Below are 23,396 nucleotides of genomic sequence, written 5' to 3'. Positions count from 1 at the left end.
GTGTGTGTGTGTGTGTGTGTGCATATATATCCACCCTTTGATCTTGGTGGCCTCTGAGAGCAATGGGAACCTTTGATCTCTCTTCCTTTTGGTTTGGACTGTAGCCCATAGGAGATGACAGCAGGATGATGAGTGGAGGTAGCAACCCAGACAGAGTGATGAGTGCATTAAGGAAGAAATAAAGAGAAAAAAGCCAGATTAAAAGTATAGCAGCATTATTGTTGTAGGTGGGGGGAACTGAAGAAAGAGTGGGAAGACAGAAGAAAATAAACAAAAACACAGCAGGAGATTTGCACTATATTAAAGAATGAGAGTAATGAGAGCAAACACAGAATGTAAAGAAAAGGGACCTGTGATCAGAGTTACTATAAGTATCAGTATTTGACATTAGTTGCAACCAATTTCAGTTTTGCTTTAAAGGGTCAGTTCACCCAAATTACAATGATTTTTTTTTCTCAATTCTAGTCTTATGCTTCTCCATATAATGGTATTTGGGTATTTGTGCAACTTTGGACACTTTCAACTCTGTCAAATGAAAAAAATTAACCTCTATAAATGAGAAGTCAAAGACTGTTAGATATTGTTATTATTATATCCAATTGTTTAGGTTGTATGTAGAGAAGCATGAGAGGGCAGTAGTGAGCAGTCAGGGAGAGATCCTGACTGGTAGAGGAAGAGAGGTGAGATGATTAGAGCCAGGTGGGCAGATGACCTCTTTCTTTGGCTGAATCCAAAAGTCCACCCTCTGGACTTGAGAACTGAGCCCTTGCGGACTTCAGGCGTACGTACTGTGACGCCTTTACCGTCATCACATAAAGTCTGCAAGAGCGGGAGTCTGCAGCATTATAAAATGAGCTAATAGACAGGCTTGGAGTCTGTTTCACTCGTTTCCGTGGGAACATTTAGGAGACCATCATGTATACAGTGATCACTGCAGCACTTGCCTACGTGATCGTTCTACTCCTTAGAAGATACCAGAGGCTGAGGGTTGTTTTACCTGACCCAGTTATTCAGGTGTTTGCTCTGCAAGACACACACGTGAGTTTGGCAGTGATTGTGAAAAGTTACTATGATGACGTTTGTGTTAGCCTATGGCTGTTGGGGTCTCACAGATGGCGATGATGTTATTAATAACAATAACAATGATAATAATAATAATAATTTGCATTGCAAAATCAATTTTAAAGCTTTATATTAGCTGGTAATTTTGTTTATTCTTTTTCTCTTGTTGCAGACAAGGGCCCCTTACACAACTTTAAATACAAACACATCGGTGTTGAAAATCTATTTGGATGAAAATGAAGACCTCAAACCAACTTTCCGAATCTCCAGGGCAGGCAGCCTTCAACATGTTACTCACCACCCTCAATGCGCACCGAGATCATGGCTGGGGATACCACTTAGAGCTCCTAATTTTTCTTTACTGGCTTGCTCACGGAGTGTCATAAGGTCACAGCTCAAGTATTTGATGTCCCAAAATCCACTATACATGTTATCATACACAGAATTGCTGCAGATATCAGACAGCACAAACACAAGGTCATCTTTTTTCCAAACCTCAATACCATTGCTGATGTTGGTCAGGGCTTCTCACACCTGGCACATAATGATGCCTTTTGCAAAGCTGTGGGAGCCATAGATGGGTGCCACATTAGAATAAAGCCACCAAAAATTAACTGCATTTCCTATTTCAGCTACAAACAGTATTATTCAATTCAAATGCAAGCAATATGCAACGCTTCAGGGCTGTTTTTGGACACATTTGTTGGTTATCCCGGTTCAGTACACGATACACACATTCTATTTATTATGTTTAAGTTGGTGCCCTTTATCCTCCACCCAGCTATTTCCTCTTAGGTGATGGAGGCTATCCGTGTCTTGAAAGTCCCATCACAATCATAACCCCTTTCAGGCAGCCACTAAGGATAGAACCCAAAAGAGGTTCAACAAATACCATGCTCGGGCTCGTTCTGTTATTGAACGGGCCATGGGAGTCATGAAGACACGGTGGAGGGCAACCCTCTTTAAAGCTCTGGAGGTGGAAACCGTTTTTTGCTCTGAGGTTGTCCTGGCTTGTGCTTTCATGCACAATATTTGTATCACGGTGGGAGATACCATTGAGGAGGACATTCTTCCTGAGGACCCTGGACCACCAGAACCACAACAGCATGGAGACTCCAGAGAGACAAGTGGTGTCCACATCAGGGACAGACTGGCTGCCCAGATTTCAGCACCAGTTCAGTTGCCAATCATGCTTAGAGACCACAATTATGCAGCTTTGTAAAATGTGTGATTTTTCTGTGCAGTTTATTTCTTCGTTTTACACCTTTAATGGAATGTGAATTTAACCAAAAGGAACAAACTTAGTTTCATGCCATGACATTTTTAATTTTTGTGTTTCACAAAGTGTAGGTTGTCCTTTATTGCTTTCTTACAAAAAAAAGTTAAACAATGGTGATCAAAATAAAGATCAAGGACGGCTCTGAATTCAAATCAAAATAAACTACATGGCTTAAAAAAATGACAGTCAATTATTCTTTTCAGCAATTTTTGCAAACAATGAAATTAATTTGTCAACTTGTTGTGTTTTTTTCTGGTCTCCTTTCCTCCCGGTCCTCTTGCTCCTTTTGCCTTTTCATTTGCTGCTCAGTATACTCATGGCTGCTGGAGGCATGGCTGGATGATGCAGCTGTAGATGGTGATTTGGGTGGTTCTGGTGAAGTGCTAGGAGAGTGTTCAGTATTGGAGGGGTCAGGACTGCAGTGTGTGTAATCAGGATGACTTTCCTCACAGTCTGATGTTTTATCCCTCACACTGGATATTAAGTTTAGGGGTTGAATGCTGTGTTTATTGCCCATGGCACTGTGCATAGCATGGAAGAATTTCCAGGTAGCTGCTGTGGTCTCACCACCCTCTGTTCCCATCCCAGTTCTTGGCAGAATGAGTTCCTATTAAAATAAAACATTGGAAAAAAAGTGAGGACAAATTATAAGTAAACCCTTTGAAAAAATATTAAGGAAACAATGTTCTTACACCAATGACATTCACCAACCACCCAAACTGAACTATCAGTGTGAGAATTTTTCTGGGAAGAATCCACAGTAGTCCACAATAAAACAAAATGCAATTCTAGAAAAATAGCTTTTTAATTTCTTGTGATATGTATAGAGAAGCATGTGCCACTAAGTCATTTTAGCATAAACCACCACTACCATACTCACATAAAGCCCCCAGCTGAGGAATGTCTTATACCTGTGAAAAGGTGGTCATATTCCTCGCATAGTTTAATGTAACTTGCATGCTAGGAGCACTGATTAACCAAAACTGCTTGCTTACAGGCTAGCAATTTTCTTCTGATTTTACTTTGTAACTAAGATGCTCAAGGGAAATATAATGGAGTAAAAGTATACATTTTATTTAGGAAATGTAGTGGAGGAAAAGTAAAACTTGACAGAAATTTAAATACTCCAGTACAGTACAGATACTCCCAAAAAACACTTAACACATACTGTAACAAAGTATTAGGTAATAAGGTATTAATAGGTACTAATAATGAACAAATCATTTGTATACATTTATAAAGGATTAAGACATAATTTGTAAATATACTAGTTTAACATTTATAAATTATATGTAGATGATTTATTACACATTATCAAGTTTAATTGTAAATTATTTGTTGAACATTTAATAATGTTAGGTAATGTGTAGTAACACATTTGTAAATTATGCTAGTTCATCATTAACAAATGATCTGTCAATGATTTATTACATATAATTTAGGTTACTTATAAACTATTTGTTCAACATCTAATAATGTTAGTTCATGTTTAGTAACCCATTTGTAAATTAGGCTAGTTTATAATTCACAAATGATCTGTTGATGATTTGTGACACATTATCAAGGTTATTTGTAAATCATTTGCTCAACATCTAATGTTAGTTGTTGTTCAGTAACACATTTGTAAATGCGTTGAAGTACACCTAGCTACCCTTTAAGGTACTAACCATGTACAAAGGTTTACTACCCTTTTCCTCACCTGTTATTAATGATGAATGCATTAATGAATTATTTACTACTCATTTACAAAGCTATTTTGCATCCCCTAATCTAAAGTTGAAACTATTCACCATGTTCAAAGGTTTATTACCCTTTTCTTCACATGTTATGAATGATAAATGTATTAATGAATTATTTACTACTCATTTACAAAGCTATTTTGCATCCCCTGATCCCCTGATTGAAACTATTCACCATGTACACATGTTTACTACCTTTTTCTCACCTTTTATAAATGATCTATAAATGTGTTTATGAGTTATGTATTAATCATTTACAAAGCTTTTGCATCCCCTAATCTAAAGTTGCAACAAATACAAATCTATAAACATTAACTAACAATCTATAAACATTAATTAACAGTCTATAAATATTAAGGCCACAATGCTGATGTGTCAGGCTGTGTTAGGCGGCTTGGTGATCCATTTCTTCCATCCAATTCTTTCTTCCTCTTTGTATCTAGGACCAAAGGGTTATGAGCACACCAAGTGGGACATCAAAAAGCGATGACAAAATTATGACAATATACCAAAATACATTTATTTTAAAATGTAAAGACTGGTCTTCCAGAAAATACAATATGTAGCAATATGTTGCAAAAAGTTTGACATACTGTATCCTTGTTGACATGTGACAGTGGCCCAACCAGAGGCAGAAGATGGTAGAATATAAACAAACAAATATGACTATCAAATGGCAATATAAAAAAGAGTATTTGTACAGTAAAATCAAAAAATGTTTACAAGCTGTTACATTCCTCACATTGGTGTTTCCTTATATTGCCAACTAAAAGCTTTGTCATATTCCTCACACTGGTTCCTCTCGTGTGGATTATTCTATTGCTCAATAAACTAAAACTTTAACAGAAGCCTTGTCACATTTTTCACACTGATATGGTTTGTCTCCTGTGTGGACTACCTGTACAGTTTTCCAGTATCATGGATTAGTCGGCCTAGGGGCCCATTACGATGTCGTTTTGCAAGCTATTGATACCATTCAATCACTGTAAGATGGTCTACCAGCAACTCCTCTGTGCGGTTACCCCTGAGCCTCCACACTGTCTCCTTAAAGCTTCTCCAGGCCCTCTCAGGCATTAACATATGCTACATTGTGATTGACAGTATAATGTCTGTAGCCAAGCTGAGCCAGTGCGTGTCGGTAAGCTTGCCACTCATCACTTATGATGACAGATTCTCTCCTGGCATGGTGAGCAATGAGTGGGACAAGTTCTCTTCTGGTCCTTGTTTCAACCAGACGGAGAACTGATTTAACAGGCCTTGATCCTCTGCTTCCTTGGTAAATTGGCTCAATACTCTAACTACACACGTCTACAGTTTAGGAACTGACGTGCTGATGTACTGCGGTAAGCGTGTTGTGTCATTTCCGATGTTTCTGTGATAGTGTCTCTGTGCTTTCTGTCTTTTCCTCACTTCAGTTGCTTAACATCTACTTCAAGTCTTAACCCACACTAGTTCTGTTTAAGCACTTATAGCCCTCCTCTTTTTTACGACTTTCTTGCTAATCTTAGCTGTTGTTTGCACATTATTAGCCTTGATAGCTACATTAGCTTAACAGTTAGCGATGGCTTCTCCTTCTGCTCATTCTTGCTCGGTGTGCCAGATGTTTACCCAGAGGAAACGAAAATTCGAAAAGAGATCTCAAAAATGTTTCATTTATTTCTCCTAGACAATCTACTCTCATCTCAGCTTCAGTTCATGCATCTCATACTAAGCTCAGACAGAGCAAATGAAGAGCTCTCCGCAAGCACTCATTGAATTCTCAGTCTTAGATAAATGTTTTCGTTGTTTTTAATCTGATATCTTGTTGACTTTATTGTAATCCACACAATATTATTTTAATTATGTAATATTGTATGCAGAATGATTTGAATGAAAATGTATGATCATATTTTCTATGAATAATTTTAAGTATTCCACTGCATGTAATTCGTTTTTTTCATGCACCACATAAAACACACTGTAAAATAAAAACAACAGCAATTTATTGGTAACTTGAGGGCTATAAAGTTACTATTGCAACAAAGTGCAATATCAAAATAAGGCCCTGTTTATTTATTTACCCAGATATCACTTAAAAATACTACCACCACTATCATTGCCTCCAATAGCAGACACATTTGTGAATATACAGTTATGAAAATAAGAACAGAAAACAGAATGCTACACTTTTGACATTTGTATTGTGGAATTTTGGTTTACATAACTGACAAAACCATGTATAACAATATTTTTCACTGGACATCTCAATAATCTACCAATATTTTGGGGATGACTTGCACTTAAATAACATGCACATGGAAAATTACACAAATAGTTAAATATGAGTTAGTTATAACAGTCTTTCAAGTTCATAAAATTAAATCACCATCAAATAATGTCATCTTTAAGACCAGAAAAATACAGCATTTCAGCTGTATCAAAGTTTAATTGCCAAAAACTCAGATCATTACTTCTCTCAATGTAGTATATTCAGATGTCTGTATCTTCTTATGTTGAGCCCCAATGTGACCTTTTTATGTGACAATAGAATAACCCACGTAAAACTGTTGTGAGATCAGAGACATTTGTCTAGGTATGGCATCACAATACAAACTATCTGTCCATCAACTTGAGACTGTACATTTTCAGTAAGGAATTTCAACTAGTTCGAAAAATCATGGTTTCTTCGGGTCACAATAAGATCACATCTTTGACTTCATAATATATTTAGTCTCTTTCAAGTTTGTTAGGGAAATGTGCAGCAAACACAATACCAGGAATTGAACATCAACTTGCCCAAAATACTTTCAAGTCCAACTACTGTCCTCTTTACAGAAACTTCCAGGAGGCTTACAATATGGAAACATGTCCCACCTGTCAAAGTATCTTGTAGAAGATTTATGCCTGCAACTGCAAATTCATTCACAAATGCAAGTTTTATCTCATTTTGACCACTGGTTTCTTTGTAGGAACACAACAATTCAATCTGACCATATTTGAGCTGCATACCATCACAAAATAGCACTGTGTAATTGTTCCTTCTTTTGGCTTTGACATACTGCTTGGAAGTGTAAACGATTTTCCCTATTTGAGCTCTGTTGTATGCCTTGACAACATTATTATGTGAACCCTGACCAAGAAACTGTTCCATAAGAAATATATCATCAGTTTCAAGAGATCGATTGAATGATGCCCCTATCATGGCCACACTGTTGACAACATTACTTGCTTGATAACTACTGCCACTTGTCATTCTGGCCAAAAACTGGGCAGCTTTGTGTTTTGTGTGATGCTAAGGAGAGATTGTATAATCTTTACAGCATTCACCATTTGGACAGGTATATTCTGGGTCCCATGTATAAGACGAAGTAAGTGCCCATTTTTGTCTTCAAAATGAAAGCAAGAGTGTGTCCACAGAGGTCCAAGAGCTCTTACACTATCTGCTAAATGGACAAGCAAGTGCATATTGGCTGTCATGTATCGTTCACCATAAAGTCCACTCATTTGAGAACAGAAATTCCACAGTAGTTTTTCAGCATGATGTATTTGTGCAGGGGTTATTGACCCCATCAGAAGAATAAAGATTGCTTCGCTAAGGAGCAGGAAATGGTTGTAGTACAGGCCTGCAAGAATGCCCCGGAACACAACTGGCCCAAAAAACAGCAAAATGGACAGATACTCAGATGCTTCAAAGAACATTCTGTGAGAAGACACAGAACAAGGGAATCTAATCAAAAATGGTGGTCTTGTTTCTTTCATCTGTTTGTCGACTTCTCTGACTGACCTTACCATACTGAATGTACATCGGGAAAACTCCGTGGAAAACCACAAAAACATCAATAGACGCATTGCTCCCAGTAGTACAGAGTGCATGTAGTCTATACCTGTACCCAAGACCAAGTCATAGCTTTTTAGTCTGCTGAGAAAAGTAGGTCCCTTCACCCCACGTACAATACTGTTGGAATCATAGGCCATCTTAGCATTATCTACAAACCCCTTGTGGGTACGGGGCGGGCCTTTTGGATTTTCCCTCTGAAAAGGAAAGGCATGGACATGACCTCTTTCTCCTGTCTTTACTGTTTGACCAGGCTGTTCACACTTTAGACACCCAAACTATCCATTGAATTGAACAGCATTAAGTACTAGTGCTTTTGAAGGCAAATCACATGTTCCAGCAATGGTAAAGGCTTTGCATATGAAAGGTTCTTTAGCTCCTGCAAACTGAACAGCAATTCCATCTCTTTCGATTCTGCTCAGACTGTCACATAGTGGTTCAAGGAATGTCAACATTGATGGCTTTGAGTCCCCAAACCAAAGACCTGCAATTATCATGTTTTCTCGTTTGGTGCGTTCAACAAAGTTTAACTCGTTTATGACACAATAAAAAGGCCAAACAGAAAACTTTGAAGACTTAAAAATGGGTATGCCAGCTGTGTTCCACGTGAAAGAAATGTTTCTGGAATCACCGAGAGGCCCATTGCAAGTTGTACATTTCTGATAGACTTCTCCGTCATATATTTCCTCAATACTGTCATGACACTTTTTATGTCTGTTAAACATGAACTTAAGTTTTTCTTCAAAACCTTCCATAGCAAACAATCTCTTCAGTTGTGCTTCAATAGGAACCTCAATGAAATAGGAAGTTAACCCCTCCATCAACACATTGGCTTCACAGGTTTTACACTGGGTGTCTGTACTCTCAACAGCCATGTAGCATGCACTACAATATTTGTGCAAAAGTAGTGAGGAGGAATCGTAAAAAAATTGTTTGAATTTGTGCAAATTCTGGAGACATTCAGTCTGGATATCAGGGGGGCAGTGCAGAGAGATTAGTGTAAGCAAGTCACTGAGAGCTTTTCCTGTGATTTTGTGTCTGTTTGCAAAAGTCATTATGAGGAGAAGACTCTCTGCAACAGAAATTGGTGCATTTCTGTAAAGTGGATGATCTCCAGTGTTTGTGGAGCTTTTGGGTTCTGTTCCTACCTCTTGGTTTAACTCTAAACTGTCCTCAAATGATAGGTCATCATCAAATGACAAGTCATCATCGAATAACATGTTATCATCTAAAGTCCCTTCTTCAAAAAATTCAGGTAGGTGATCAACAAATGTATCCATGTGAAAAGGCTGTTCAGGCTCTGATTCAACATTCAGTCCAGTGTGATGCATTTCACTTGTGTGCCCATAGCACTGGGATGTATGGTTGGCATTATGGAGGTCACACAAATTTGTGATCAAAGATCTTCCAGATTAGTGGAACTGGTCACTTGCTCGGTGCGGGAGTCATCTGGCCTCCAGTTTGTTGATTCAAGAAAAAAACAACAAAAAAAATTGAATATATTTAGCAAATTTGTTATCTTGTAGCAATGAGTCATTTACACCAATTGTTGAAAAGCAGTATAGGTGCGTTTATAGCTTAGTAGTCTCAACATGTTTATTTTTCATTATACTTCTGCTAAACACATTACTAATTACTAGACTATTAAAATGTTATAGTCACCTGAGCTGCCAGTAAAACCTTGGCAAACCAATTGAGGTTTGAAAGTCTCACATCAGTAACAATGTTTTATTAGATACATTAACTTTTCTTTGAAGTAACACTGCAGTCGATCAAAATTTAAAGCTTTACAATATGCAGTTTCTTACATTGCCACTGAATAAATAGACTAGATGCTATCTTGGAAACTGGCGAAAATGGAGTTAGTTGTTATACATTTTTGCACATTTGTTACCTTTGTTCTTCAGTCCTTGTGTGTCCTGCTGAAAACAGAGAATAATAATACAGTTAACATACTTAACATTTGCTTGTCAATTTAATAGGCATACCTGGATAAAACTAATGGAGTATAATACAAATCCTGCTATATGTCCTCCCTTCATGAGGAATATAATGAATCTGTTCGAGAGACGTGTTGATTTACTTGAATGGTCATTTTGGACTCTGTAATTTGTGGTGTTGTTGAACTGTATTAGGTTATGCTCAGACATGTTCTTATGTATGTATACATATATATATATATATATATACAGTACAGGCCAAAAGTTTGGACACACCTTCTCATTCAATGTGTTTTCTTTATTTTCATGACTATTTACATTGTAGATTCTCACTGAAGGCATCAAAACTATGAATGAACACATGTGGAGTTATGTACTTAACAAAAAAAGGTGAAATAACTGAAAACATGTTTTATATTCTAGTTTCTTCAAAATAGCCACCCTTTGCTCTGATTACTGCTTTGCACACTCTTGGCATTCTCTCGATGAGCTTCAAGAGGTAGTCACCTGAAATGGTTTCCACTTCACAGGTGTACCTTATCAGGGTTAATTAGTGGAATTTCTTGCTTTATCAATGGGGTTGGGACCATCAGTTGTGTTGTGCAGAAGTCAGGTTAATACACAGCCGACAGCCCTATTGGACAACTGTTAAAATTCATATTATGGCAAGAACCAATCAGCTAACTAAAGAAAAACGAGTGGCCATCATTACTTTAAGAAATGAAGGTCAGTCAGTCCGGAAATTTGCAAAAACTTTAAATGTGTCCCCAAGTGGAGTCGCAAAAACCATCAAGCGCTACAACGAAACTGGCACACATGAGGACCGACCCAGGAAAGGAAGACCAAGAGTCACCTCTGCTTCTGAGGATAAGTTCATCCGAGTCACCAGCCTCAGAAATCGCAAGTTAACAGCAGCTCAGATCAGAGACCAGATGAATGCCACACAGAGTTCTAGCAGCAGACCCATCTCTAGAACAACTGTTAAGGGGAGACTGCGCCAATCAGGCCTTCATGGTCAAATAGCTGCTAGGAAACCACTGCTAAGGAGAGGCAACAAGCAGAAGAGATTTGTTTGGGCCAAGAAACACAAGGAATGGACATTAGACTAGTGGAAATCTGTGCTTTGGTCTGATGAGTCCAAATTTGAGATCTTTGGTTCCAACCGCTGTGTCTTTGTGAGACGCAGAAAAGGTGAACGGATGGATGCCACATGCCTGGTTCCCACTGTGAAGCATGGAGGAGGAGGTGTGATGGTGTGGGGGTGTTTTGCTGGTGACACTGTTGGGGATTTATTCAAAATTGAAGGCACACTGAACCAGCATGGCTACCACAGCATCCTGCAGCGACATGCCATCCCATCCGGTTTGCGTTTAGTTGGACGATCATTTATTTTTCAACAGGACAATGACCCCAAACACACCTCCAGGCTGTGTAAGGGCTATTTGACCAAGAAGGAGAGTGATGGAGTGCTGCGGCAGATGACCTGGCCTCCACAGTCACCGGACCTGAACCCAATCGAGATGGTTTGGGGTGAGCTGGACCGCAGAGTGAAGGCAAAGGGGCCAACAAGTGCTAAACATCTCTGGGAACTGTCCGTCCCTCTGATGTCACAACAATGGACCCAAGATTAGGGCCTCTAGTTTTGCAGACTGGATGAGGCGGAGGCGCACCTGCGATTTGCCAACTGGGTGTGGCCAGGTGGATTTTGCAAGTTTTGCACACCATGCGTGCTGGCGCAGCTACTCCTCTTTCCCACCTCCGTCCCTTCTACCTATGCAAGTCGGAAAGAGGGAGGAGAGAAGGCGTGGAGTGGGTTTTACACAGCCAATTCACATCACACCAATCAAATGAGCCCCTCTCCTCACCCTTAAATGCGCCACACAAAGGCGTAATGAGAGTACTCAATTCGCCATGGCAGAAGAGAGCAGCAGCATCAGATAGCCAAACTTCTCCCAGGAGGAAACTGATGTTTTGGTCTGGGAGGTCCAAGCTTGCAGTGTCCGAATATACAGAACTGCGAGCAGACCTCCACCGGCTGATGATGCAAAGGTAGCCTGGGAGGAGGTCAAGAGGGTAGTTATACGCACATCACGTAGGTGCAAGGCCGGCACAAAAACATGAATGAAAAAGAGGTAGAGCCTGCACACTTACTCCATGCCACAAACTTTAATAAGTAAACAACGTTTCGATCCCAGAGAGATCTTGGTCAGGTCTGAATGTTAGAAAGTGGAAACACACACCTCTATTTATAACGTCATGTGCAACAGGTGTGGTTAATCATCCAAAACCGTCTGGGTTTTTTTAAAAACATTGACCAGAAAAAACAAACAACAAATTCAATCCAGGGTAACAATTCAATACAAGTACATCAAAAACATTATGAAAAAAATATATATATTAGAAAATTTCATCAGAAACAGGACCTACAGTTCAAAAACATCAAAAACATCTCATCAGCAGCAACCATATTAAATGTATTATATTCAATTAATCAACGTATTAGTCTCTCCAACAAGATAACATTACAGTTCATTACAGTTTTACATCTTAGCAGCAAATCCCCATCTCATGTATTTTAAATAAGCCTCATCAATGAAAAAAATCAAATGGTTAAGATCGCAGATCCTGAACACCAAAAAAGTGTTTACAGTCATGTCCAAATTGTCTATTGGGACATGTAAACCAACAAAACAATATAGAACAATATAGAAATATATAAAAATATGGAAACATGTTAGTTCATCACTCGAGTAAACCTAATGGTTTTAGAGAAAATGTTTGAGCTTATACTCTTGATTCAAACCACTAGGAAAAAGGGTCGGGAAGGTGAAGATATAAAAACTCTCTCTTTTCAATAGGAGAGTGTTCAGATCACCTCCTCTTCTTTGGGATTTGACATGCTCGATGCCAATGTATCTCAAGGAGGCAACTGCCTCCCTGAAATGCACCGCCACTGGGCTACGCTGGTCCTGAGTTTGAATACAGCTCCTGTGTTCAGCTATCCTAGTTTTTAAAGGTCTCTGAGTTTTGCCTACATATGTAGCCTGAGTGTCAGACTGAAGCTCCCAGAACCTTCAGTCTGACATCGCCTCCATTGAAGGCGATTTACAAGGGGGAGGGAATTTGATTTTTCCCGAACTAATCAGTAGAGATCAACGACTCACCCAGAATCTGACGTCATTAGTATCCATGCCTCGGGGGTGCCGAAAACAAGCGAGCATTGCCCATTTAAAATGTCTCGCCGTTAAATCCAGTTTAGCAGCTTCCTTAATTTGGTCCTCCATTAACGCGAGTAGTGGCGAAATACCTCGATAGCATCGTTAATGTGGTCTGTAGGATCTGTAGCGGCCGCCATTGTTGCTATCCTCACCTGGTACCCACCGGTGCACAGCTTGACATCAGCGTGGCGCTGATTGGCTAATCGCTAGATCCGCCCCCACGCCCGGCGTTCATTGGTCCTTCCATCGTTTGGACGAGATAAATCACAAATTCATTGCAGTATGCCAGACCAGAGATGCAAGCCTACTCAGTTGAGTGGGCGGGGTCTATGGTCTGGAACCAGGCTACTACATATGCTAAACCACACAGGCATTTTATGAGGTAAATAACATTTACCATGTTGAGCAGGATATGGTACCTCTGATTTTTATCGTTTTACCCGTTATCGGGTGGTTAAACGTGGTACATTTGTACATGAACCACACCAATAATTGCCAGGAGGCTGATCAAGGAAAGCTGGGTTTTTGGCTGGTGTCAGATCAGATTTTACCAGCATTTGTCTCAGATTAGGAGGGCGTTTATACACAACTCTAGGAGGATTTTTTAAAATGTTTTGGAGTAGTGGATCTGAACTTAAGATGTGCCAGTGTTTATTAATGATTTTTTCAAAATCCTTTCCTAGATCTGCGCATGTTAAATAGCATCTAGGGTGATTATTTGCTGAAGTTTTAACCTTTTTGACTTGGCATTCATCCTGAGTTATTCCGCCAGTGGCGATTGCTCTAAGACTGCAAGGGAAGCTCAGCTTCCCCTAAAATGTCAAAAAATAAGTGGTCAAATATGTACTGTTGTGTTTACATTTCATTGACTAAAATATGCGCTAGAACGCGTTCAACTTTTGTTCAGAATCAGCTACTTACCACAGGTCACTGATGTGACTTTCTTCTCATTCATTCCTGTAGCGTCACAGTGCATTAAACAGTGGAAGCTCAGCGTCCAAAGACTTCAATGGGGAAGCATAGAGTGGGTTGTTCCACTGCAGCGAAACTAGACAGTCATTGGATAAATGCTCGGTTTTGTCCCGCCCATCGGATGCTCAGTGTCTCTGGGGGTCTATGGGGCAGTGGGCTGGTCTCGGCTGGCCTGGATGCTGGGCTTCTGCATGATGATTGGATGATCTGTGTAGGGTGATCAAGCCTGTTTATTCTGGATTCACACTAAAGGACTTTTACTCAGCATCCTGACATCAAAGGATAATGGGTGACCAACCACTGGGTCACCTTCACTCAACTGATAAGCTTTCAACAACCCCCCACATCACCAGATGTAGCTGGAGAGTTTACGACACGTCACAAACTCTGGAAACGAAACAAAGAGACAGACTCAGCCACATGCTCTGAAAGGTGTTTCAAACGTAACTTTATTATTTAACATATGGGTGTCATGCAGGAAGAAGAAGAAGATTCGGCACCAGGTCCCCTATGGTGCAGACGACTGTGTGTACTGTATGTTAATGTGATAACACCTTTCCCTGCAGTTATCTTTTAAGAGGAAAGACAGAAACGTGGATTCCAGGAACCAACATGTTAATTGTAATTTTATGCTTCACCTTTCTTTCTATTTCAGTGCATATACATACACATGTACATATTTATATGATGTTATAACAGGATCACCATGTATAACATTTAAATCTGAATTAGTAGTGTCTGTTGACCACTTATTTATAAGGTGGTAATATCCTGTTGCAGACAATGTGTGTTTGGTACCATTCAATAGCAGACAGTGCCACGTTGATAAATATGGAAGCATTAGAAATGTTCCAAGCTTCATTAACCATCTAGGAAGCAATTAAAGTAAATTAAACTTTAAACTAAGCAAACGTACAGGAGGGGAGGAGTGAAATGTCCCGCCAGTGACAGTGAACTGCTCCTACTGGACATCAGCCTGAGAAGACAGCTGGCAAGGCCAATCACTGCACAGAGGCCGGAGCCTGCCTGCCAGTCTCAACCTCTTGGAACAACTATAAGATGAGAAGTGACTTTTTGTCTTAAAAAGTTAGAGTCAAAGTTAAGTGTAGAAGAAGATCTTGAAGAAGAGCTTTTGAGAAGCCGGCGGGCCATGCTGGGCGCCAACTAACATGGTCCCGCCAGGCAATTTGATTGCATCCCGACCAGAACCAACAGAAAGAACTTCATGCCACAAAGTCTGCCTAACTCCTGTGTCCTGGACCAACAAGGTCAGGACTGAAGAAAGGCAGACTCCTGCATGCCCACACTGGGTGTGTGAAGATGACCGACACGGAGGGCCAAGCTCACCCGAGCCATGGTTGCTATGTGGGCTCAGGAACGCCCAAAAGTGCCCAAAAGCTCCAAGGAGTTCAACTGAGGAGAAGAGAAGGACAGCACCAGGAGCGGTTCACGCCAAGAAGCAGCGCTGCTTTTTCCTCTTCCCCCTCCAGAGCATCTCCTTTCTGGTCTGCTACAACTCAGGTGAAACAACATAATTTTCCTGTGCTGGAGTTTGATGCGTAGTTTAAGTATGGTAGGGAGCATTAGATAAAACTAGGATTTCCCCTAACTTTTCAGATGTTTCCTTTTTGCTTCCCATGCCTCTCAGCTGTTGAATGGTGCCTTTTCACAGGTCCATATCAAAGTTTCCTCTGATCTTTTATTATTTTACCATTGCTCATTGCTTCATCTGGTTCACTCTGGTCATTGGTTCATTCATTCATTATGCATCGCTGTATTCATTTCATTCCACTCGTAGTTGCATTTAGTCATTGTCTTGTTTGTTGTTTGTTGTATTGCGTCTTGGTCTCCTGTGTCAGTAGTTTAGAATAAATGTTTGTCTATAAAGTCGTCGTCTTGGTTTTCTGTAGGATTACATTCAGTCACTTTACGGGTGCAAAGATTCCAACTACTTGAGCTCTATTTGAATTGACAACTGATAATTAATAATTCCCAAAGTGTGTTAAACATTTTTGTCTGATCAACAAGAGGTGTGGTTTTATTAGACTGACTATGAAATTATATCGCTGGACGAATAATTAAAGTGGTTCTTATTAACATCACTTTTTGCTAATATTGAGCTAATCAAACCTTACAGTATTCATGGTGAAAAAAGTGAATCAAATCAAAATTTACATATCGTTAGCCTCATAGCATAATTGCCTAAGTCATATTTTGGCCAAATTGAGATATCTGCCTAACTCTACTCTCCTACAGCTGCTGAGTCACTGTGCCTCATTGGCTATATCCACAGCCAATCAGAGTGCTTGTTACATTCCATAATCACTATCTGCCTAAGTCATCGATTTGACTTAGGCATTTTTGATGCTAAATACAAGCTGGCAACCTTCAAGAAAAAGAGGGCTAAGCTGACCGCAAGTGAAGCATTGGCTCTTCTCTTTGATTCATCTGGTAAGCTAGTTCATATTTATTCAACTTTCTATACAGTAAATGTACTTTCAGTCGATCATAGCACTTATGTAATGTGTGTTTAAACTTTTAATCGTGTTTCTGCAGCACAGTATTTTGAAGTATTGTTTCTAATGTAAATAGCTAATCTGTTCATTTAACATGGTTTATTATGTTAAAACACTCAGCAGCACTGGCAGAGGGTAGAATTCGGTACAGGTTAGATTTTGAGTCTGACTGGGAGGACCTGCCTCAGTGACTCAGCATCCCCAAAGAACAGGCGTTAGTGCGACCTCCCATAGGTCCAACTACCCATAACTCCGACTACCCGTTAATCCGACCATGCAGGTCTACGGCGAGTTTTATCGTTTTAGTCCCATAATGTCAACCCCCCATTAATCCGACCATTTTAATGCCATTATTACGACCATTGGATTTCATACCCAGTAGTCCGACCGCCTGTTAGTCCGACCACAGCACTTCCAACATGAAGCAGTCTGTGCATTTCTCCCTCACTGCGCCGGCACGGACTGTGAGGACAGATGTGTGTATCTTATCGACAGGAAATCACATCCATCTGCTATATGTGACGTACATGCCCTTATTTGGATAACACATCCTGGTATTCCCAACACATAAAGCCTATTGACAGCGTAATGCGCTCTGGCTGCAGATGTATTAAGCATTAATCCGTTCTTGCAGCACATCTACAGAAAGTATTTTGTTAGAGACATCTCACCTGTACTAACGTTTTGCCTAGCCTTGACCAGCGAATTCATCAGCTTGTAACAATTCACCAACAACAGAAACTGAGGCTTATGTCACAACTCTACTTTTACAGGTCACAGGAGGCACAGGTTCACGGTGCCAAGCTGAAACCCCTGATATAACATGAAACCCCCAAAAAACTTAACACTTTATGCTTTCAAAATGCAGCAATAAATTGTATCAAAACAAAAAGGACTCGTATGGTTAGTTTAACTCAACAACTTTAGTGTAATTAAATTAAATCAAACTCAAATTAACACACATCCGGCTCGGACGATTCACTCAATTAACACAGCGCATTGTATTTGTTAGAACTTCTTAATGTTTTATTTGTGTGTAGTTTATGGCAGACAGTCAGCAGCCTAGTGAGTGGCGATGTGCGATGCGCTTTACAGCAGGAAAAAAAATACAATGATGTCACTCATTCATTCATTCAATTGGCAGCCCCCCCCTACTTAAAACATTTTCCCATGTGTGGGGAATACCAGGATGTGTTATCCAAATAAGGGCATGTACGTCACATATAGCAGATGATGTGATTTCCCGTCGATGAGATAAACGCAACTGTCCTCATAGTCCGCGCATAGAGACATTGCAGCTGTTTAGGGGTACCGCTGCTCTGTATTTACTGAAAGGGGGAAGTTGCCTGGTCCCCCCTGAAATGTAACTTTACTGCAGTCGGATTTTTGGGAGGTCGGACTAATGGGATTCAAATACTAGGTCGGACCTTTTGGGTAGTTGAACCATTGGGTGGTCGGACTGACGCCACGCACCCTCCACCGGGTCCGACTCTTTCCTGCTCAGTTACCAATTACTGTCAGGAAATTCAATGACCTGCAGGCAGAGATGGGCAAAAGTACATCAAAATGTATTTTGATACAAAATATCCCTCAAATAAATGTATCAAAATAAAATACATGTATTTTGTATTTTCAAATACAGAAAATACTTTTTTCAGTTTCTTTTTAGCAGCGACCCGCAGCTCTATAGGTCACTCTGTTGGTTGGTTGGTCAGTTGGTCAGTGGGTCCACAAAGCTTTTCGTGAATAACTCAAAAAGTCCTTGACCAAAACTGCTCAAAATTTGCATACTGCAACTAGAGACCATGAGTAATGCACTAACCTAGACAGTTAGCATAAGCATCGCTAGCTTGATATTATAACTATCATCACCATGTATTTATACAATAGGCTATGTAGCCAGACCCAGACATAAATCATACATCAAGCCAGTTGACATCTGTCACACTCAGATAAAATATAACCTTGACAGACAATCTGTTGAACTTGGAAGACGTGAGCAGCAAGGTAGTCTACTGGTGGTGTGGGTCCATCCACGTGAGCAGCATGCCTGGCTAGTCTAGTCTAGCTGTGCTGTGAACTGTCCACCAACGGTCAAGCTGAACAGCAGTAAGATACTGTAGCTACTGTAGCTAGTTAACTTGTTTACTGTCTAACTTGGAGCCTTTGGAGCCCCGTGTTCAACCTTTTTCAAATGAAAAACAGAAAAACAAGCTAGGGACATGTAGGCTACCCTAAAATGTTATTTATTGATTCAGATTTAGATTCAGACAACTTTATTGATCCCACGTGAGGCAATTCATTTGTAGCATACTCATCCCAAGCATCAACCACAACAACATACAATTTCCTATGTTACGCACAGTCCAGTAAAACAGTCCACTAGGTCATTGAAGGGCACATTGAATGGCCCAAGTTTAAAAAAACATAGACACAAAAAAAAAAAAAAAAGTAAAAAATATTGTTACATCCAATATTATAAGAATGTGTAGCCTATTATTTTTGTTTTTTGATTCGTGGAGAAAGAATTTTGAGTATTTTAAATACAAAATTACTCCACTCAAAAGTATTTTGTTACAAATTACAATTGCTTTTTATCGGCCTTATGAAATACAAATGACAAAATACTGAAATGTAATTGAAATACGTATTTCAAATACAAGTAATAGAAATACTGCCCATCCCTGCCTGCAGGCAATGAAGCTACCAAGAGTGGCCCACCAGTACCATGACAACCTCCCTCATCAATAGACATTGTGAAAATGCACACAGCACCTGAGTGGGACTTAATAGCTTGGTTGGCAAGAGAAATGTAAGCAATGTAATCCAGATGTGTGTAAGAGTAAAACTGCCTAACTGTGCGTTCACACCAAACGCGATGGACGCGATGTCATCGCCCGTAATGCGAGTATCGCGTCGCTTGATCACAAATGTCACCTTTTTGATCATCGCTTCATCGCTTCAATCGCGATGACGCAACCCTCCTCCCGCAATTTTCTTCACCTCCCGCTATTTTCTCGTCAACCATGGCTGAGTTAACTACTGTAGCTGCTCTTTATCTGTTGTGGACGTCTGATTTGGATCGGAGACCCAAACGCCGCCGTGTCTGGGTTCACAATATCCTCCAGAAACGCACACAGCTGGGTGAATATCATCACCTCCTGCAAGAGCTGCGTCTGGATGACGGTCGTTTCCAGCGGTACTTCTGGCTGACGCTGGCCCAGTTTGAGGACCTGTTGGCCTGTATTGGTGCGAGGATCTCCCGCCTGGACACCAACTACAGGCGCTCCATCCCAGCTGCGGAGCGCCTGTCCATCTGTCTCCGGTTAGTTGCTTATAATTTCTTTATGAAAATGAACGAAATACATAGAATAAATTCAATGTAACAGGTGCTAAGATATCAATGCTGATTGGATGTCGCGGCACAGCGTCACGCGATGTCGCTTGAAAAGTTCAAATTTTTCAACTTCAAGCGACATGCGATGAGGCGATGGACGCGTCATCGCGTCGCTCTTATCGCCTGAAACGTGTCGCCCGAAGTGACATCGCATGTTATCGCGTCATTTACATTGATTTTGAATGGAAACTTGTGGCGTTCATCGCGTCCATCGCGTTTGGTGTGAACGCACAGTAAGTCATGGCATATTTTCTGCAAGATTTGCCTAAGTCACTTTTCTTTGTGATGTAGTTCTTGTTGTTTCTTTTCTTTTTTAAGAAACTTGTTCATACATCTGTTTGAAATAACTGGTACAGTAAAAATAAAAAAATCAGATGTCTTTTGCAGGAAAAAATTGTTTTTTCTTTTTTTCCGAAAACCTTAAAATATGACTTAAGCAATTATGCTATGAGGCTAACGATATATGTAATGGTGGAGAATTTCGGCGAGCATTTATTTAATAAATGCTGCCACAGAATAAATTATAAATTATGTTACATCAATATTTCCTACATCTGTCTGAGGCTGAATCCCTTTTTGATTGACAGCGAAATGAGCGAATCAGCGATTTTGAAATATAAACCACCACCGGAGCATTTTTCAAGTTTCATTCCGTTGTTCCGAATTGATCTGGAGACTTTTCCAATCCTCTTAGTGACTTTTTCTTTGTTAAAAACGACTAGCGACAAATCTAGCATCTTTTTCTGGTGTTATTGGAGACTGTACTTGTGTTTGGAGACTCTGACTTCTGTCGCACTGCAGTTACTGTCCCCAACGAGCAGCGGGTGCTGCTGTGAGCCGCTCCACCATCCCAAAGCACTCACAGGCGGTCACACTAGCCTCGCGCAGCAGCCCCAGAGGGTAGTTTAGTTTAGTTTAGTTTAGTTTAGTTTAGTTTATTAGTTTAGTTGACAGGGACCATGTACAGAACAGGTTCTATACCAGAGTTAGCTAAATAGCTAATTTGCATCTGTGGTCCCTGGGCAGGAAGTTAAAAAGACAATAAAACACATTCTAAACACTACAGACAATATCAAAAACAAAGCAACAGTATCAACAACATTACAGAGGAAACATCATACAAAATACATTCTATATACAAAGATCAATGATCGCATGATTGATTCTCTTTTAGTCATGTCTTCAGAGACTGTTTAAAACTGTTAAGACTTGCACAGTTTCTAATATGGAGTGGGATTGAGTTCCATTTTCCAGTTGCTTGGAATGAGAATGTTGATTGCCCAAAAGTGGTCTTCCTAAATTTGGTGAAACAATTGCCTCTCATTGAGGCCCTGGATACCCTTACATTGTCCCTGCAGAATGACACACATTGCTTGAGTGGTGGTGGTGCAAAGTCATGAATCAATTTGTACATCAAGCACATGTCAGAAAACAAAAGAAAACTGTCAAAGGTTAACAAATTATGTTTTTTTTATAATGGTACAGTGGTGGTAATTTCTTGGTTTTTTATCAAAAACTTCACAGCCTGTTTGTAAAGAGTATACAAAGGTTTCAGCGTAGTCACACCTGCCTGGGACCAGCTTGTAGCACAATAGGATAGGTGTGAAAGGATCATTGAATGCATAAATAATTTAGCAGCATGTATGGGTAATTGATGTCTAATATGTCTAAAATTAATTAAACTAGTTCTGACATTTTTGGATATCTTTCTAATATGCTTTTTAAAAGTTAGGTTAGAATCAATGATTATGCCCAGGTATTTAAAGTTGTCAACAATTTTAATCACCTCTCCTTTGACAAGGATATCAGGTCGTTGCTGTGCATTTCTCTTGTTGGAGAAATACATGCCAACAGTTTTACTTACATTGAGAGTCAGACAGTTGCTAGTTAGCCAGTCTGAGACTTTGTGTAGCACTGCAGTGAGTTTTGATGCAGCCTGTTCTCTATTTTTTGCATGTGTATAGATGACTGTATCGTCTGCATACATTTGGGTATGGACGTCTGGGCAAATCAGAGGCAGGTCCTAAAATTGATCCCTGTGGGACTCCAATGGTGCTATTTACAAAAGAAGAGCATACATCATTAATTCTGGTGCAGTGCTTTCTTGAGTCTAAATAAGACTCCATCCATGTCAGAGCTTTAGAGGAAAAGTTAAAGTTTGACAACTTGGACAACAGAACATTATGATTTACAGTGTCAAAAGCTTTTTTAAAATCAAGGAAAACAGCACCAACAACACCTCCATTATCAAGGCTGGATTTAATTTGCACAATAAAATAGCAGTTTGCTGTCTCTGTTGAGTGATGTTTCCTAAACCCAAATTGCATAGAATGCAATGGAAAATGGTCTTGATTTAAATGGGCTATCAACTGGTTGCACACTATCCTTTCAGTTACTTTGGAGATAACAGGAAGTATACTTATAGGTCTGTAGTTGGGTCAGAGTTATCACTGCTGACTTCCAGGCCATGGGAAAAAAAACATGTTTAACAGACAGATTGACCAGATGTGTAATTGGAGTGGAGAGGATGTTTTTATACTTCCTCACAAATGCACAGTCACAGTCAAAAACATCTTTAGCCTTAGAGTTCTTAAACTGGCTTATGGTTTTAACTACAGATGGTTCTGTCACTTCAGATATGTTAAAAAGTGGGAGATTATCATTTGGTGGTGTAATGTTCTTCTCTCTGGGGCCAAAGTTTTTTGCTAAGTCTTGAACAGAATCAATAAAATAAGTATTAAACACAGAAGAGATTTTGGCTTTATCTTGAATTAAGGTGCCCTGCACTTGTAGTTCAAACCCTTTGTCTCTATTGTTATTATCCTTTTTTAAGACCATGTTAATGTTTTTCCAAGTTTGTCTGCGGTTTCCTTTGGAATCATTAGTAATATTGATAAAGAAATTTGCTTTAGACTTTCTCAGTTCCCTTACAACTTTATTACGTAACTGTTGAAAAGTTCTCCTATCGTGGGCTAACCCAAACTTAACTGCAGTTTTTAATGCATAATCCCTCTGCTTCATTAAAGCCCACACTTGTTCATTTAGCCAGGGCAAGTTTTGCTTTTTTCTGGAGTAAGTAATATTTTTACTGAATTCACTTTAAACTTTGTCAATCATGGTCATTAAGCTCTTAGAAGCATCATCAAGGTTATCTGTGGAAAGGAACTCACTCCAGGAGAGTTGTTGGAATTGGCTTTCAAATTCATTGATAAGCCTCTTTGGTATGATGTTAAAAACCTTTTTACTTTCCTGTCGATACATAAACCTTTGTTTTGTTAGCTTACTTGATATCAGTGTCAGATTGTGATCTGATAGCCCAGTCAGAAAATTAAATGTTTTAGTTATTCTCTCTGGCTTGTTACTAAATATTAGATCGATCTGTGTTTGAGATGATGGGGTGATTCTGGTGGAGCCTTGGATTAATTGTGTAAGATCAAATTGGTTTGTAATGTCTTTGAA

This window comes from Epinephelus lanceolatus, chromosome 12 (assembly GCF_041903045.1).
Source record: "Epinephelus lanceolatus isolate andai-2023 chromosome 12, ASM4190304v1, whole genome shotgun sequence".
NCBI classification, from domain to species: domain Eukaryota; kingdom Metazoa; phylum Chordata; class Actinopteri; order Perciformes; family Serranidae; genus Epinephelus; species Epinephelus lanceolatus.
The sequence above is the reverse complement of the archived record's forward strand: the minus strand, read 5'-3'. Positions refer to the sequence as shown.